This window comes from Equus asinus, chromosome 5, assembly GCF_041296235.1.
Source record: "Equus asinus isolate D_3611 breed Donkey chromosome 5, EquAss-T2T_v2, whole genome shotgun sequence".
Classification (NCBI taxonomy): Eukaryota; Metazoa; Chordata; class Mammalia; order Perissodactyla; family Equidae; genus Equus; species Equus asinus.
In genome coordinates, this window is record NC_091794.1 from 40268340 (window position 1) to 40281640 (window position 13301).

Here is a 13301-nt window from a genome sequence, read left to right on the forward strand (position 1 = left end):
ACAGATTCAACCTCCCAGGAGCCCCTATGCAAATAACACTGGGGCACTTCATAACTTCTCATAGCCTGTTTCCTCCCAGGCATCAGACAGAATCATGATCACAGTAGAGCCTATAGCCACAATTATGTTCTAGATGACATCTCTTACATATATTAGTCTAGTATTTTTTTCCTTTCAGAAATGGCTCCTCTCTTATCAGGTGAGGATGTCAATTACAAAGCCCCACCCCCCCACCATATGAGACAGCATGTGACCCAGCAGGACTAGAGTCCTTTGGGAGGGTTGATCAGTATGCTGGGATATTACTAAGCATAATGGTTTCCTGTGACCTTCTTTACCACCACTTGTTAAATCCTGCCTAAAAATAAAGTCAACACAGAATCAAATAGAACTGAGAGACAGAAAGAGAATCCTGCAGATGTTCTTTGAATCCCCATATGCAACAATGCCTGATACTCTTGGATTTTCCCAGTACACAGGCTAACAATTCCACCCTCAAATGTACAAAGAAAGCATTTTTATTTCTCTGTAATTGTGTAGTAGCAGGTGGGGTAGGCAGGGTGGAGAAAACACTAGACCAATCTGGTAACTCCAGTTAAAACCAATAATTTAACTCAGTCCCTGCTTAAAAGACTCAAGTAAATCTCAGTGATTCCAAAGTTCTGAGCCCTCCCACTCCTCTTTAAGAAAGCACATAGGTGTGTGAGAGAGGAATGTGGCCTGGAAACATTGGAGGGAAAATGAGGTTCTCTCATCCACAAGTTGTTCTTTGGGCCCATGTTGATCTCCACAGCAGAGTGGCTGGTCTGGCTGTTCTACGGATTGCCAACGACTTAGACAGGACCAGTCCCATCCCTGATCACCTGATCACTGTATGGGTATTTGCTGTTGCTGAAGCCCACAGGTGTTCTCTTGGCTGGGGCGATACTCTCAGTGAGCACTAGTCACCCCCTTGCTGAACTGGGCCCCACCCCAGCTCTCACTAGAGCTTTGGTCGTCCCTAAGGTAGACTGCAAGTCCCAATTCATGTCTAGTCCAAGTGTCCACACTATGGCCCTCAGCTGTGGTCTTGGTCCCCATTACAAGGAAAAATCCTTTAGATAAGCCCACCATCAGCACCTTCAGCTACCTGCCACATCTCTCCATAGGGCACAATTGAACTTCTGGATTCTTTCCACACTACATAGGATCTAAGAGAATCAGGGCTCCTAAACTCAGATCCTCTCTTCGTCCAACCATGTCGAGCCATCAAGGTGATTTTGATAGGGCTATGTAGGCTGCTGAGGTTATCACCTTCTAAACTGCAATGGGAACTAGGGCAGGAGTCCCTAGATCTCTGACCTCCCCAGTCTAAGACTTCAGCCTTATAGAGAGATACACACATCTCATAGTTGGCTTTCCTATCCTTAGCCCTCGAGGGTGGAAAAAGACCAGCTTTTCCCTTTATTTTTCCTCTTCTTATTTTGCCAAGACCTTCCATATTTAAAACTCTATGATGAAAAAAGCAAAACAAAACAACTCTTTGATCAGGTTCACTGGCTTGCCTCTTCATACGCTAAAGGGGAGATAAAGGAGTTTGCAAAAGCCTTTTCTTTATCAACCTAGTCTTGCTTTCAAGCCTGTTATCTTGCATGCTTGAAAATTCTGTTTTGGTAATAGTGGATTATTAATCCTTTCTTTCTCTCTGCACCTTTGTAGTTAGAACTCTAATTTAATGCCCTCCCTCACCTCAAGGTCATGTATCGCAAAAAATAAGGAATAAGCATATTAATTTTTTAAAATTATTACTCTGGATCAATAGTTCTCAAAGTATGATCCCCAGATTAGCAGCACTTTTAGAAATGTAGATTCTTCCACTTTACCCTAGACCAAGTGAATCAGGAATTGCTGGAATAGGGTCCCAAAATCTACATTTTAAGGAGCTCTTTGGGGATTCTGATGCATGCTCAAGCGTGAGAACCATCACCTTATGTGTATTTATATAAAAGATTCTCCTTCAGGACAATCAAGGTGTATATAATGTGTTTCTCACAGGCTTCGCCAACCTCAAAGAGGTCACATCATTTTAGGAGGGTCACTCTGGGCAGCCTCGGGGCTGATACAGTATTTTCTGTTTAATGCTTCATTCTCTCAGAGGGGTAATGACATGGCAATGGGGGGAAAATACAAGGGATGGACTTCTTTGGACATGAGCGGCACAAATATGAAGTAGCTGGGGAGCACAACAAATCTTAAAGTTCTGAGTAGAATCTCCATCTGGGCTCCAAGTCCCTGGCTTGACGTCATCTTAAATGAGAAAAAGGAGCCCCTACTTACAGGCATGGCAGGCCTTCACCTTTCAAGGGTTTGCCAGGTGATTCTTGGCAGTCTGTGATACCTCGTGCACATTTTCTTTCTTATGTCTCTTCCCTCCCTAAAGAATTAAGATTCTATCAGCTGTTGAACCTTAAATATTAAGAGGAGGGATACCCACTTTCTGGTCCCAAATTCCCAAGATGTGTGCTATTCCCAGTTGGCTGAGGCGTGTAACACCAAGCAGACTGCATGTCAAGACCTCTAACCATGTAAGTTAGAAAACACTGAAGAATGAAAGGATTAATATACATATGTAATAATAACATCCATCTTATTAAAGGCTTACTTTTTATTTTAGCCTCATGATAAGTCTATGGGTATATCAATCTTGGTTGTAAGCAATAGAAACTAAATCTAGCTAACTTAAGCAGAAAACTGAAATAGAAAGATTCTGAGTAGTTCAACGACTTGAAGGGAAGTCTGGAGAAGAAATATCTGTTCATCTGGGAAGAAACAGAAACAAGTGCAACTCCAGGGATCCAAATAGCAGAAACTGACAGATGTCTTTTCAGCAGATCACCACCAACATGAGCCAGAAATAAGATGTGTTCTTTCACCATTTTGTTATCCTCCCAAGAAATCAAGTCCCAGAGAGGCACTCTGATAGACTAGCTTGAATGACATATCTAACCTTTGGTTAGAGAAAGGCAGGACACCTTGTATGATAGTTTTACTAAGGAGGAAGAATAAATCCCAAAAATGAAATCAAGCTGCTGTCTCAAAAAAAAAGGAGAAATGGATGTTGGATGGCCAAGAAATGTCCATGACAGTGATACCAAAAAGCACGTGTTAGCTGAGGGACCTGAAGCCCAGAGAAGCTAGGCATGCCCAAAATCCCACAAAGTAAACCCAGGCTTCTGACTTGTACATCACTCCTCTTCCCTTTTCACCCTACTCATCCGATTTTCTGACTTTAACCCCCATGCTGAAATAGACAGTGAACTCTGCATTGAGAAAACAGTAAATATAAGCACTAACTTTTAAAAGCCCAAAGGTTCTAGTGGCAAAAGAGTGATCCCACTAGCACACTTCCTCTCCCCATATTCTTCACTTTTCCTCTGCTGTGCTCAAAGGAAGCTGTATGGTACCCCAGAAAACGCATTGGACTTAAAGTAAATTAGCTTTGACATGGACTAGCTATGAGACTGTGGACAGGTTATTTAATATCTCCAGGTCTCAGTTTTCTCATCTGTAAAATGAATGGGTTGGACAGGATCTCTAAAATCCCATCTCTAAGACTTTAAGCAATTAAAATAAAAATAAGTTCTATTTATTTCTAAGGCTATTGCTTTTCTCTAAGTCTGTAAAGTCTAGAGAAGGGGTACTGTATCTTCTTCTTCATTTTAACTTTTCCAGAATGTCTGAAATGATCCCCAAAAGCTTATCTAATGCTGTCATTTTCAGAAATTGAGGTCAAACAACAAGGAGATTTGGCCCTTGACTGAAATTAAAGAAAGGAAGGTACTTCTAGTTTCTCTGTGCCTGGATTGATCTGCTCCCTTCCACCATCTCGGATACACAAAAGGATCCTTCTAGATATAACATTTAAACTAAATCCATGTATGTGTTCATAAATGTAAAATAGAAGCGTTTTAATAATAACACAAGAAATAGCCTTATACTCATCCTTGATTTTTTAATTCACCAAGTGGTGTCACCGAGAAGTATAAATTTTTAAACTATAAATACATCTACCTTTCATCACACTGCGTTAATCTAGCCCTTTATGTGAAACAATACTCCTAATTCCTATTAAAGCTTCCCTGAATAAAAAGCTATTTTGTGGACACAGAAATCCACTTTTTCTAAATCTCATTTCTTTTTATCTTTGACACCACCATTCTGCTGTCTCTTTGTGCAAAGGAGTAAATCCTTTCAGAGCCAACAGGCTCAAATACTATAGCGACTGAGATTACCAAGACCGACATCCCAGCCAAATAAACGGTAAGAAGCGTTTCTTCTCACCTTTCACCTTGAAATAATCACAGCACTGGACATGCAGGCTGCTGGGTGACAAATGACAGGAAAATTGTCGCTCACACTTTAGTCTTGGAAATTGACTTCAATAATAATTGATAAAGTTATTCTTTTAAAAATAAATTTTGCCAGGAATAAATAATACCAAATTTAAAAAGAAGAACTTGTATACACAACAGAACCTTTATATTTTTGCACTCATTCTCAAGGCCTCGAATCTTCTCCACACTTCTGTATTCAACGAAAATATTTTCACTCATGATTTAATATTTTTAAAGCATTGGCTCCAAGTTTCTTTCATCCTATTATCAATAAATTATTTGAGAGTCACATAGGAACACTTCCTCTGTGGCTAATGACTCCCATCTCACAACCCTTACATGGTAGTAAATGTGAGACACACAGAAGGTTTTTAAAATACTCATTATAATAATTTTAAATTCCTTGATAAACGTGAGGAGGTATGTAGGCATAACCCAATGTTCTTCTGGCAACAAAGACCTAAATCTGGTCAAAACTATATTCCAAATTCATTATCTTCCCCCATTTTTCCCACACCCCGCCATCTTCTCATATTCCCATTATCAACCACCTTACTATCACCGAATAATAAAACTCACCACATTCACCTCCTCTCTCATAACTTGAATTAAGTGACCACTAAATCTCATAGCATTTACCCTAGAAATGTCTCTCAAATGTGCCCTCTGGTCTCCAGCCCATCCCTACTGCCTTAATACAGACCCCTTCATCTCTTGTTGGAACTACTTTAATAGTTGCTACTCTCTAGTCTCTCTGATCCTGTTTCTTCCCAGTTCACTCCATGCTGGCACTGCCATCTGCCCCCTGCTATCTTCCCAAAACACAGTGATGGTAATGTTAGTCTCCAATTTACCATTCCAGATGTATAGGTGGAGAAACCAGCCACTGGCAGAACGATGCAACAAAGCTGGGAGGGAGCAGGAGAAGAAACATCCCCACCTCTCTCTCCTCCTACCCTCTGACCTCCCGCTATTATCTCCAATTGGCTGAATCCAAATGGAAGCCAGAAGGGATCCTGGGGGATGCAGACGCTAAGGGACAGCACCCTGGGATACAGAACATGGCAGAACTAGGTGGAGAATGGATTTAAGGAGGGCATATGGAGAATATTTTGCACATTCTCACTCTTTCTTCATCTTCCAGATGCCCATTCAACCTATAAGATCCAGCTCAAAAGTTACCTTCCCAAAAAGAGTTACTTTATTTTTTTCACATCTCTATCTGTGTATCACTTCCAACACTTCACTGCAATTTGTGTGATTACTTACCTTTTTCCCCAAATCCTCAGCCTCTCAAAGGCTAGAACACTATCTTTTTTTTTTTTTCCTTTTTCTCCCCAAAGCCCCCCGGTACATAGTTGTATATTCCTAGTTGTGGGTCCTTCTAGTTGTAGCATGTGGGACGCTGCCTCAGCGTGGTTTGATGAGCAGTGCCATGTCTGCACCCAGGATTCGAACTACGAAACACTGGGGCGCCTGCCGCGGAGCGCGCGAACTTAACCACTCGGCCACGGGGCCAGCCCCTAGAACACTATCTCATGTTTCATTTAATTCACACAGTCCCTGGCATATTATTGACCTTCATTTTGTGTGTGTGTGTGCATGTGTATGTGCATGTGTGTGTGTTTTACTTTCTTAACTATTTTATTGAGGTCACCGTGACTTATAACATTGTATAATTTCAGGTGTACATTATTACACATCAGTTTCTGTATAGATGGCATTGTGCTTACCATGAATAATTTAGTTTTTATTCATCACCATACATATGTGCTCCTTTTCCCCTTTTGTCCTTCTCCCCCATGCACCCCCTTCCCCTCTGGTAACCACTAATCTGTTCTCCCTATCCATGTTTTCTTCCATGTATGAGTGAAATCATATGGTGTTTGTCTTGCTCTGTCAGACTTATTTTACTTAGCATAATACCCTCAAGGTCCATCCATGTTGTTGCAAATGGGACAATTTTGCCCCTTTTCAAGGCTGGGTAGTATTCCATTGTGTGTATATATATATATATATATATATATATATATATATATATACCACATCTTCTTTATCCATTCATCATTTGATGGGCACTAGGGTTGCTTCCACTTCTTGGCTATTGTGAATAATGCTGCAATGAACATAGGGGTGCATATATCTCTTTGATTGTTGATTTCACCTATTTGGATAAATACCCAGTAGTGGGATAGCTGAATTGTATTGTATATCTATTTTTCATTTTTTGAGAAATCTCCATACTGTTTTCCATAGTGGCTGTACCAGTTTGCATTCCCACTGGCAGCGTATGAGGGTTCCCTTTTCTCCACATCCTCTCCAACATTTGTTATTTTTTGTTTTGGTAATTATAGCCATTTTAACAGGTGTAAGGTGATAATCTCGTTGTAGTTTTGATTTGCATTTCCCTAATAATTAGTGATATTGAACATCTTTTCATGTCTCTGTTGGCCATCTGTATATCTTCTTTGGAAAAAGTCTGTTCATATCCTCTGCCCATTTTTTGAGAGGATTGTTTTATTGTTGTTGAGTAATATGAGTTCTTTACATATTTTGGAAATTAACCTCTCGGCCAATATATGATTTGCAAATATTTTCTCCCAATTGGTGGGTTGTCTTTTCATTTTGTTCATGGTTTCCTTTGCCTTACAGGAGCTTTGTAGTCTGATGTAGTCCTATTTGTTTACTTTTTCTTTTGTTTCCCTTGCCTGAGTAGACATGGTATTTGAAAAGATACTGTTAAGACCGATGTCAAAGAGAGTAGCCTATATTTTCTTCTAAGAGTTTTATGGTTCCAGGTCTAACATTCTTTCATCCATTTTGAGTTAGTTTTTGTGTATGGTGAAAGATAATGGTCTACTTTCATTTTGTATGTGGTGATTCAGTTTTCCCAACATGATTTATTGAAGAGACTTTCCTTTCCCCATTGTATGTTCTTGACTCCTGTGTAGAAGATTAGCTCTCCCTAGATCTGTGGTTCTATTTCTGGGCTTTCAACTCTGTTTCATTGGAAATGTGTATCTACTTTTGTGCCAATATCAACCTGTTTTGATTACTATGCTACTACTTTGTAGTGTATTTTGAAGTCAGGAATTGTGATACCTCAAGCTTTATTCTTTTTTCTCAGGATTGCTTTGGCTATTAGGGGTCTTTTTTTGTTCCAAATAAATTTTAGGATTCTTTGTTCTATTTCTCTGAAGAATGTCATTGGGATTCTGATTAGGATTGCCTTGAATCTGTATATTGCTTTAGGTAATATGGACATTTTAACTATGTTTATTCTTCCAACCTATGAGCATGTAATATCTTTCCATTTGTTTATGTCTTCTTCGATTTCTTTCAATAACGTCTTCTATTTTTCATTGTATAGGAATTTCACCTACTTGGTTAAATTTATTAACAAATACTTTATTCTTTTTGTTGCAGTTGTAAATGGGATTGTATTCTTGACTTCTCCTTCTGCTCATTCATTATTAGTGTATAGAAATGCAACTGATTTTTGTATGTTGATTTTGTACCCTGCAACTTTGCCGTAGTTGCTGATTATTTCTAACAGTTTTCTGGTGGATTCTTTAGAGTTTTCTATATATAGAATAATGTCATCCACAAAAAAGTGAGAATTTTATTTCTTCCTTTCCAATTTGGATATATATTATGTCTTTTTCTTGCCTAATTTCTCTGGGAAAAACTTCCAGTACTATGTTGACTAGGAATGGCATAGTCAAGTGGAGAATGGGCAAACTTGTCTTGTTCCTGTTCTCAGAGGAATAGCTTTCACTTTTTCACCTTTAAGTATAATGTTGGCTGTAGGTTTGCCATATATGGCCTTTACTAAGTTGAGGTACTTTCCTTCTATACCCGTTTTATTGAGAGTTTTTATCATAAATGGACGTTAGTTCTTGTCAAATGCTTTCTCTGCATCTATTGAGATGATCATGTGATTTTTATTGCTCATTTTGTTAACATGGTGTACCACATTGATTGATTTGTGCATGCTGAACCATCACTGGGTCCCTGGTATAAATCCCACTTGATCACGGTGTATGATCCTTTTAATGTATTGCTGTATTTGGTTGCCAATATTTTGTTGAGGATTTTTGCATCTATGTTCATCAGCAATATTGGCCTATAATTTTTTTCGTGTTGTCCTCGTCTGACTTTGAGAGCAGGGTAACGTTGGCCTCATAGAATGAGTTAGGAAGTGTTCTATCTTCTTCAATTTTTTGGAATAGTTGAGAAAGATAAGTATTAAATCTTCTTTGAACATTTAGTAGAATTCTCCAGAGAAGCCATTTGGTCCTAGACTTTTGTTTTTTTGGGAGGCTTTTGATTACTGTTTCAATCTCTTTACTTGTAATTGGTTTATTCAGATTCTCTGTTTCTTCTTGATTCAGTTTTGGAAGGTTGTATGAGTCTAAGAATTTATCCATTTCTTCTAGATTGTCCAACTTGTCAGTATATGCTTTTTCATAGTATTCTCTCAAAATCCTTTGTATTTCTGTGGTATCCATTCTAATTTCTCCTCTTTCATTTCTAATTTTATTTATTTGAGCCTTCTCTCTTTTTTTCATAGTGAGTCTGGCTAAGAGTGTGTCAACTTTATCTTTTCAAAGAATCAACTCTTAGTTTCATTGACCCTTTCTATTGTTTTTTTAGTCTCTATTTCTGTCATTTATTTCTGCTCTAATTTTTATTTTCTCTCCTCCTGCTGACTTTGGGCTTTGTTTGATCTTCTTTTTCTACTTCTTTTAAGTGTAGTTTAAGATTACTTATTTGCTATTTTTCTTCTTTGTTGAGCTAGGCCTGAAATAGAGTGATTTTTATTTTTATTTTATTTTTTTACTGAGGAAGATTCACCCTGAGCTAACATCTGCTACCAATCTTCCTCTTTCTGTATGTGAGTTGCCACCACAGTACAGCCACCAACAGAGGAATGGTGAAGGTCTGCGCTCAGGAACTGAACCTGGGCCACTGAAGCAGAGCGCACGGAACTTAACCACAAGGCCACCAGGGCTGGCCTGAGCTAGGCCTGTATTGCTATAAATTTCCCTCTTAGTATTGCTTTCGCTACAACCCATAGTTAGTATGTTGTGTTTTCATTTTCATTTGTCTCCAGGTATTTTTTGATTTCTCCTTTGATTCCTTCATTGATCCAATGGTTGTTCAGTAGCATGTTGTTTAGTCTCCACGTATTTGTGACTTTCTCAGCTTTTTTCTTGTAGTTGATTTCTAGTTTCATAGTATTGTGGTTGGAAAAGATGCTTGACATGATTTCGATCTTTTTAAATTTATTGAGGTTTGCCTTGTTTCCCAAGATATGGTCTATCTTTGAGAAAGCCCCCTGTGCTCTTGACAAGAGTATGTATTCTGCTGTTTTTGGATGGAATGTTCTGTATGTATCTATTAAGTCTATCTGGTCTAGTGTTTTATTTAAGGCCAGTGTTTCCTTGTTGATTTTCTGTCTAGATGATTTATCCATTGATGTAAGTGGGGTGTTGAGGTCCCCTACTATTGTGTTACTGTCAATTTCTCCCTTTAGGTCTGTTAATAGTTGCTTTATATGCTTTGGTGATTCTGTGTTAGGTGCATATATATTCATGTTATGTCCTCTTAGTGGAATGTCTCTTTCATCATTATATACTGCTCTCATTGTCTTTTTTATCTTGAATTCTGTTTTGTCTGATATAAGTATGGCTACACCCACTTTCTTTTTCTTGCCATTTGTTTGGAGTATCATATTCCATTCCTTCACTCAGCCTACATTTGTCTTTAGAGCTGAGATGTGTTTCCTGGAGGCAACATATTGTTGAGGCTTGTTTTTTAATCCATCCAGCCATTCTGTGTCTTTTGATTGGTAAATTCAATCCATTTACATTTAGAGTGATTATTGATATATAAGGGTTTAATACTGCCATTTTATCTTTTGTGTTCTGGTTGTTCTATATTTCCATTGTTTCTTTTCCCTTATATTTTTGACTGCCATTTCAGCTTGGTGGTTTTCTGTGACTGTTTTCTCAGTTTTCTCTTTATTTATGATTTGTGATTCTTTGTTTAGTGGTTACCATGAGGCTTGTCTAATAGATCTCATAGTTGAGGCGGTCCACTTTCTGACAGCCTCTTATCTACATTAGCCTAAGCAGGTTCCATCCTTTTCCTCTTTCTCTTCTGTGTTATTGTTGTTACAAATTGTGCTTTTTTTCTATTGCGAGTTTATAACTAAATTGAGGTCTTCATAGTTATTTTTGATGCTTTTTTTCCCTTTATCTTTTATGTTATAATTGTTTGCTAATCTATTCTGATAGCAGCAATTTTCTGATTTTGTCTGTCTATGTATCTCCTTGCTCAAAGCTTTGTGAATCTTCACCTTTTGTTTCAGGTAGGAGGGCTTCCTTCATCACTTCTTGTAAGGCAGTTCTAGTGGCAATGAACTCCCTCAGCTTTTGTTTATTTGGGAAAGCTTTCATTTCTCCATCATATCTGAAGGATAATTTCACTGGACAGAGTGTTCTTGGCTGAAAGTTTTTGTCTTTCAGTATTTTGAATATATCAATCCATTCTCTCCTAACCTGTAAGGTTTCTGCTGAGAAATCTGCTGAAGGCCTGATAGGGGTTCCTTTGTGGGTTATTTTCTTCTGCCTTGATGCCCTTAATATTTTTTCTTTGTCATTGAATTTTGACAATTTCTCCTCTCCTCCTCCCTCTGGGATGCCTATAATCCTCATGTTACTCGTCCTAATTAAGTCAGGTATTTTGTGAAGAATTTCTTCATTTTTTAAAAATCTTAGTTCTCTCTCCTCCTCCACCTGAAGCATTTCTAGGTTTCTATCTTCCAGGTCACTAATTCTCTCCTCCATACAGTCTGCTCTATTTTTTTATGCTTTCTACATTATTTTTTATCTCATTAATTGTGTTCTTCATATCAAGAATTTCTGTATGGTTTTTTCCTAAGGGCTTCAATCTCTTTGGAGAAATATTCCTTCTGTTCATTAATTTTATTCCTGAGGTCATTGAGCTGTCTTTCTGTGCTTTCTTGTAACTTTCTGAGTTTTGTTATCACAGCTATTTTGAATTCTCTGTCATTTAGATTGTAATCTTCGGTGCCTTAAGTTTTGACTTCTGGAGAGTTGTCATCTTCCTTTGTTCTTTAGTGTTACCATAGTTCTTCTTGTTTTTTGATCAAATGATCCTCTGCTGGTGCATCTATGGTAGTATCTGGCTGCAGATTCCACCTGCCACCACTGAGTAGGGGGGGCAAGGGTGAGCAGGGTCTGTTTTCTGCTCCCATCATATCTGTTTGTAATTGTGCCAGCTGGGCTGCTCTGTATTCTCATGGGCTGGCCATAGTCACTCAGCAGGTCATGCTCACACAGTCAGGGCCCCTGTGCTCAATGGGCAGGTTGAGGCTGGGCTGCTGCACTCAGCAGGTGGGTCACCTTCATGCAGGCTAGGATGCTGCATTTGGTGGGAGGGTCTGGTTGGGCTGCTGTGCTTGATGGGCAAGTGGGTTGCACTTGCAGGGTGGGGCATCTGAGCACAGCAGGCAGGTCACACTCACACTGCTGGGGTGCCTTCACACAGGTCAGGCTGCTGCACTCAACAAATGAGGTGCCTTCACACAGGCTGAGCCACCACCACTTGGTTAGGAGCATTTGTGCAGGCAGGGCCCCTGCAGTATGTGACCACTGCAGGCCAACCTACCACTCCAAAAGCATTTGAGTGAGGGCCAGGATGCCCCCACCTCCACTCATAGTCATTCTGGCAACTATGTGAGAACTGTGACCTGGATCGCTGCTACTGGAGAGGGGGAGGGGTCTGCTCCCTTAGTTCCACTGCTTCCTGGGGGTCCAGTCCACCACCTTCAGATGTATAGCTGCATAGATTGTGTTGTTAGGGAACCCTCTGTTGGTTAATGGATGTCAATTTTGTTGTAACTTACAGAGGCGAGACAAAGGGAACAGCTCACTCTATCATGATGTTGATGTCACTCCCATCTGTGTTTGTGTTTTAAATGAATGGTTGAGATGCAAACAGGCCTTCCCCAATATTTTGCATGGAAATAAATAACAATCAAAATTAAGCGCCATGTATTTAGATCCACAGACCCTTCCTGATGCCAGAATGCAGTCCCCTGTGTGCATACTACCTTAAGAAAGTCCACGGGGGATTCCACATACCTGATCAAGAAAGAGCTCTTCAATGAATTACTTAATAGATCAGACAACTATACTCCCACCAATCACACAAACTGCTTGTCTTAGTCCGTTCAGGCTCCTATAGCAAAATACCATAGACTCGGTAGCTTATAAACAAGATAAACTTATTTGTCACAGTACTGGAGATTAGATGTCCAAGATAGGGTGCCAGCAGATTTGGTGTCTGAGGAGAGCCCACTACCTGGTTCATAAATTTCTTTTCTTCACTGTATCCTCACATAGAGGAAGGGCTAGGAAGCTCTCTGGGGCCTCTTTTATAAAGACTCTAATCCCATTTATGAAGGTTCCACCCTTATGACCTAATCACCTCCCAAAGGCCCCACCTCCAAATACCATCACATTGGAGATTAGGTTCAACATAAGAATTTTGAGTGTCAAGAAGTCAGTTTATGGTAGTCTTCTAAAGCTGTCCAGAATGATTTGGCCTCAAAGTTGCTCATGGCATCTTTGTATGCTCTTTGCACATACTAATATTTACCTCTTTCACTCTGTGACATTAAGATGTGCACTGTATATGTCACACCCATACAGCATGACTTCAATAATCCCATCTAACTTGAAATTGAGGCAGTATGCATTTGTGCGCATAAACTCAATGTGTAGTTTTTCTCTCTAGAAAGTATTCTCGCAATCTCTTGTAGATCTTTTTTTGTCTGCATTTTTTAATGTGGTTGTATAATTTATATAGAAAATAATCTTTATATTCATAAACAGA

At 39.2% G+C, this 13301-nt stretch overlaps 1 long non-coding RNA gene across 2 annotated transcripts in view; it reads right to left on the minus strand.

Moving 5' to 3' along the window:
• The window catches only part of LOC106829323 (uncharacterized), a 561255-nt gene that overhangs the window by 429219 nt on the left and 118735 nt on the right, over positions 1-13301 (minus strand). The window lies entirely within an intron of this gene.